Genomic DNA, 6,089 nt, shown 5'->3' with positions numbered 1-6,089 from the left:
ACTCAAGTACGCGCCCTTGACCGGTAATTGAACCCATGATCCTTAGGTGTGTGGGCCGACACTCTAACCACTGAATAACACCAGCCAGGGCTGTCAAACAAAATCTTAATCAGGAAATAGACTTCCCAGATTACAGGACTAGTTCAAAAAATGTCTTAGGCCAGTGGAATTGGAGTTTCTGATCAGATTCTGGATGAATGCTAAACTTTCCAAATATAAGAGGGCTCAGAGAGGACCCAGCCTACTATAATCTATGATTGTGGTCATGATTGATGTTCAGGCTTCCCGCTGCAGCTTTCTCCCAGGAGTCGGTTTTAAGATAGCAAGAGCTCTAGATGGCATTTGGTACCAGCCACTGCCTGCAAACTGTCACTCTGTAAATCCCTTAGTCCTGCTGGATCTCTGGAACAAAGCTAATCTGCCATTTGACACCTGGGCTTGTCACCTTTAATTCCAGACTTCTGAGCTGCTGTCTCCAGGGAAATAAAGGGAAGGATTCCTCTTCTGCCCTCACGTAGTCCTGACATCTATTATTTGACTCCTGGGCTTCTGCACCCAGGGGCACACAGCTGCACCTCTCTCCTCTTCTGTTTATCAGCGGAAAGCCATTTCTGCGTTTTTGACCTGCCCACTTGGCAGTTTTAATTTTGGAGAGCAAAGGATCTCTGTGGCAACAAAGAAGTTCCTTTTTAGAAGCTGTTTCTGTTAGAAAGTTTATAAACAAAGACTTTGAAAAAGAAAAAAAAAATCTACTTTTGCCCCACCTTTTCTCGTGTGCGTGTGTGTGTGTGTGTGTGTGTGTGTGTGTGTGTACATAGCTATAGCTGTAGCCATAGCTCTTAATAGAGCACTCTCACCAGATAAAGGAACTGGTACTGGTTGAAAGTTAAGGCAGCATGGGCCCGCCTGGGCTCCAGCTCAGGCCCCGCCCCCGCAAGCGTGGCCCCGCCCCTTCCGCTTCTGGGTGCTCCCTGCTGCTCGGCGTGCACAGAAGACAGACAGAAGACGATGGTCGCAGTGCGAAGGTTGCTCCGGGTCACGGTTGCCTGCATGTGAGTGCCATTCCTTGGGGCATCTGCCTCTGCTGCCGTTAGGCCTGTGCTTCTCGAAGAACATTCTTGACAAATGTATTAGGGTCTGCTTCCAGTCAAGCAAAATTGGCCTTTAGCACCAGCTCCCCATATCGTGCTCCTGCGTCACCCAGCAGGCACCCTATTTTAAGGGTACAGCCGTTGTCCATGGAGAGTTCAAAGAACTAAGCCTTGATGACTTTACGGGGAAATATTTGGTGCTCTTCTTCCATCCTCTGGATTTCACCTTTGTGTGGCCCACAGAAATGGTTGCTTTCAGAGACAAAGCCAACGAGTTTCATGCTGTGAACTGGGAAGTTGTCGCAGTTTCCGTGGATTCCCACTTCAGCCATTCTCGCCTGGATCAACACACCGAGGAAGAAGGGCGGGTTTAGGCCACATGAACATCGCACATTTGTCAGATTTGACGAAGCAGATTTCCCGAGACTACGGTGTGCTGCGAGAAGGTCCTGGTCTTGCACTAAGAGGCCTCTTCACAATGACCCCAATGGAGTCGCAAGCATGTGAGTGTCAGTGACCTCCCAGTGGGCCGGAGCGTGGGGGAGACCCTCCGCCTGGTGAAAGCATCCCAGTTTGTGGAAGTCCATGGAGAAGTCTCCCCGGCAACCTGGACCCCGGATTCTCTTACGGTCACGCCGCCTCCGACTGCTCCCGAAGAATACTTGGAGAAGGTAAGTCAGTAGATCATCTCATGTACACCTGCAGCTTCTCAACAGAACCACAGTTGGAACTCACTTTTAGCATTTCAAAGATGATTATGGATAGAAAGCAAAAATCAATTGTATTTGCATTCATAAATAATACTCTAAATGTTTTGTTTTTGTAACATCGGCTAAGGCTTTTAAAACATCGTTAGTTACTGACATGAGTCCTTTATTGGTAACTTCTTTTTTTAAAAAATATATTTTATTGATTTTTTTACAGAGAGGAAGGGAGAGGGATAGAGAGCTAGAAACATCGATCAGCTGCCTCTTGCACACCCCCTACTGGGTATGTGCCCGCAACCACGGTACATGCCCTTGGCCGGAATCGAACCTGGGACCCTTGACTCCGCAGGCCGATGCTCTATCCACTGAGCCAAACCGGCTAGGGCTTTATTGGTAACTTCTTAATGGCTAGCTAGTTTATAGACTGCCTCGTTCACCTGTTTCTTTGGTCATGTCTTCAATGGGAAACTCTCTTGCCTTTCCTGAGCCTCTGTGTACACCAGTGTAGGACAAGTAGCGAAAGCCTCTGATCAAGAGGCCTGAAATTTTCTTTCTGAATTTCTTTGTATTAAACTGAAAAAAATTTTAAGGTAACAAAGATCATAGCTTTACGTTTTAGTTTCAGCAGTCTAATTTAACTCTTGGAGTGGAGATATATTTGAGTGAAACAATGTGAATCACGTATTTAAAAAAACACAGTGGCAAGGTGACCTACCTGATCATGCATGCTCCTCATCCCTGAGATTTGTAGTTTCAACAGTTATTTTGCTTATTTTATTTGTTAGCTGACTTAGGGACTACATACATTTTTAAATATTGATTGAAGATAATTATAGAGGATATTCATTTAATCCAGGATTTGCATTTTGAAATCATTGTAATTATATTTTCTGAAGCACTCAATGTAAAGTATAAAAAAAAGAAAGTTAAGGCAACATGAATAGTAGTGTAGGGAATAAGTTCCAAGTCCATTTCTGGTCTTCCCAGTTGCAGAAACAAGGATAATAGCAGCTTCTCACATTTTCTTTCTTGTATGCATATATGTTTATCAATTAATTTACTGTTAGCCTCTTTCTTTGAAGATTCCAAAATGTCTTGTTGGTGGGTAACTGGCCAATGACATGCTTAGATTACAGCATACCAAGATGGGAATGTGATAGACTAGAAGGAAAATGAAGATCAATCAGCAACAGATGGGACATTGGATCTCCCCTTTTGGGGAGAGATGAAGTGCTTCTGTTGTATGAGAGATAGTCACTTGTGTTCAGCTTTGTTGCTGTTGGTGCTTGGAAGATTAAATATGTGTAGAAGGCTGTATTTGGACTATGAGTGCTGAGGGTTAGACTGTGGTAGGTATGGTGAATTGATACTCTCAAATGCCATTTTATTTTCCTTCCAGATGTAGTGTTTGGAAAGCTAATACACCACTTTCCCGAGACTCCTTTGCAGACAGTGTTCTGTGAATAGCGTGGGTTCTGCCGATTAGATGGCCTCATGCAAAACTGGAAGGTGGAAGTGACTGAGAGTCCTACTGCTGTTGCTCCTGGCAAGCATGGTCATAAAAGTGTGCATGCTTAGAGGCATCTATGGAAGCTGGGCTCAGCAGCTCAGTGTCTAGTCATCAGGTTCAAGGGTACTTCAAGGCAATTATGGCAGGAGTATGGGGGATGGCAGCAGCTTCCTGAAGCCTGGGCCACAGCTTCTGTAATTTGTCATTGAATTCAGTAGTCTGTGGTATGCTTGTACCTTCTTTTTCTTCAGCCCTTCCACAGTTTGGTGAGCACCTAATACTTAATGTATTAAATACCTTTTAGTTTGAAATACCTAGAGTGGTTTCTATTTCTTGTTTTGTCCTCTGGCTTTCAGGCACAGCTTGGAGAGTTCTTTCTGTGGAGGAATAGAGAATCAGGATGATTCACTAATCTTCATCTTTATGAGCTGAGTTCAAGGATCTGTTTCTTTCTCAAAATTTACTTCATCATTCCCAGGGCCCCTCATTTTACACATTCCAACCATATGTATACATTTGTTTTGGTAGGGTGCGATGCAAAGAAATTAAACTGGGAGTCAGAGAACCCAAGTTAGTAGGCACAAAAAATTCAGGGAAAACCTGTGAGAGCCAATTGAGCTCACCAAAAATTTCCACATCCTAAGCTATATCCACAAAGTCAGTAATGGGGAAAGGCAATGTATTTTTAGACACATAAATAATTTAGGTCAGAATATTCCAGGTAGCATTGCATTATAGCTGAAAACAAACCTCAATTTAGATGGTTATAAAATGATTTCAATAAACATCATTGCTAAAAGCATAAGCATTTTAATTAGCTCATCTGTAACTCCGCAGGGCCTGCTGAGATATAAATATACATATATATTCATAATATAGATTGTTGGAATATTTTCTTATTACTTGCATTCCTCTCTCCTCCTTTCTCATTACTGTTTTGTCATAAAATGACTTCTATCTTTGGAATGAAAAGAGAGTTCTGTTTTCTTGTGTTCTGGGGTCATGGAAAATTAACATAATTACTTACTTTTCTGGAAAGGGTAGAGGGTCTAGGTTATTCACATTATCTCAATTCACAAAAGCACTTTAAATGTTCCATCTAGAATTTAGACCTGCTTGTTCCCTGGTTCTAGTGAGGAGCAGATGGGTTGACTAAGTTTTGTCATGGTAGAGAGGCTAGAGCGCAGGGAAACAGATGAGCAGTTAAAAGAGTACAAGGGAGAGGGGGAAAAGGGAGAGACATTCCTAGGAACTCTAGACTTAGTCATAGGTACGGGTTTTCTATCCTTTTTCTTGCTGTGTCTTCTCAGGGATCCTATGAAACATGATGGGATTTCCATACTCTCTGAGCCGTGGATGGGGAAACCAAGGCTCAGAGAGTAAGTTGTGGCTTGAGTCCAGAACTCAGGCCTAGGAAAGAATATGGCTATATCAGGGTTCAGCAGTGCCTTTGGCTCAAGTGATGCTTGAAGGAGCACTAGGGAGTTGAGAGATCTTAACAAGAAAGATGGAAAAACAGAAGGAAATGCAAGGCAAAAATAACAATTAGAGGCAGAAATGGAAGCAAGACAATAGCAGCCCTTGATGTCTGTACCAGAGAGAACATTGGCAAGACACTTGGGAGTTTGTCAAGTTCTTTCATATTCATTGACTGTCATGATTTTGGAGGCAGTGGTAGAAAGAACGCAGGCTTTGTAAATAGACACACTCTAGTTTGAGGCCCGTTCCTGAGCCATGGCTGAGAAAGTTGCGTGGCCTGAGAAATGGTCCTCGCTGATTTGGGATTGGTATTTGTTTTGTTTACCCATTGCTGTGTTACCATCCCACAACTCAGTAGTTAACAACAACCACAATTTATTTCTCATGATTCTGTGGGCTGAATAGACAATTTTCTTACTTCATGTGGTATCAGCTGGAGTACTGAGATGACTGGTAGCTCCAAAATAGCATCATTCAAATGGTAGAGAATTGGTGCTGCCTACTGATTAAAGGCTCAGCTGGCGTTGTTGGCTGGGGGCCTTGGTTCTTCTTTATGTGGGCCTCTCCACATGGCTGCTTGAGCTTCCTCACAGCATGGTAGCTGGGTTCTAAGAAGGGGTGTTCCAGACTTCAGTGTACAAATGCTTATCAAGCCTCTACTTGTGTCATGCTTGTTAATGTCCCATTGAACAAAGGTAATCACATGGCCAAGTTCAGAGACAATGTGATAGGGGGCTAAACAAAGACATAAATACTGGGAGGTGTGGTTAATTAGGGGGCACCAAAGTAATAGTAACAGTAACAGTCTACTACACTCTCTAAGAATCTGCTTGGTAACCATAGTACACAAAATATTGTCCATGGCTCAGCCCCCATCTGAAATTCATGCCCCACCACAACTTTCTTTTTGTAAAAATGGAATTTATTGGGGTGACATTGGTTAATAAAATTATATAGGTTTCAGCACAACTTTTTTGCTAAACTCTGATAGAATGTTCCTTCTGCTACTGAGTCATAAATTGGCCTTCCTGTTTTACACACAGGTCTTAGTTCACTTAGTATAGGGCACTACCAGGCATTATGAAGAACATAGAAGAAATATGAGTCTTGTTTTTGTCTTAAGAAGTCAGCTGGCCAAATGGTGAGATAAAGCTAGTATACGTGAGGACAAGCAAGAGTATAAAGCAAACGAGGGACAAAAATCCAGAGAAGGAAGAGATAAATGAAGACCAGAGTAGAAGGAGAGGTTGCTTTTCTTCCTTTCACCTTCCATCCCTCTTCTTCCCCTTTTTCTTTTCTTTT

The 6,089-nt window shown here is 42.9% G+C and overlaps 1 pseudogene across 1 annotated transcript; it reads left to right on the top strand.

The window, feature by feature from the left end:
• The first annotated feature begins 1,008 nt into the window (after positions 1 to 1,008).
• LOC307113420 (thioredoxin-dependent peroxide reductase, mitochondrial-like) lies at positions 1,009 to 1,774 on the top strand (annotated as a pseudogene). The gene has a single exon. The product of its transcript is annotated as a thioredoxin-dependent peroxide reductase, mitochondrial-like (transcript).
• The last annotated feature ends 4,315 nt before the right edge of the window (positions 1,775 to 6,089 follow it).

Source organism: Cnephaeus nilssonii, assembly GCF_951640355.1.
Source record: "Cnephaeus nilssonii genome assembly, chromosome: 17".
Lineage (NCBI taxonomy): Eukaryota > Metazoa > Chordata > Mammalia > Chiroptera > Vespertilionidae > Cnephaeus > Cnephaeus nilssonii.
Note: the sequence above shows the minus strand (reverse complement) of the source record. Positions and strands in the feature narration are given on the sequence as shown.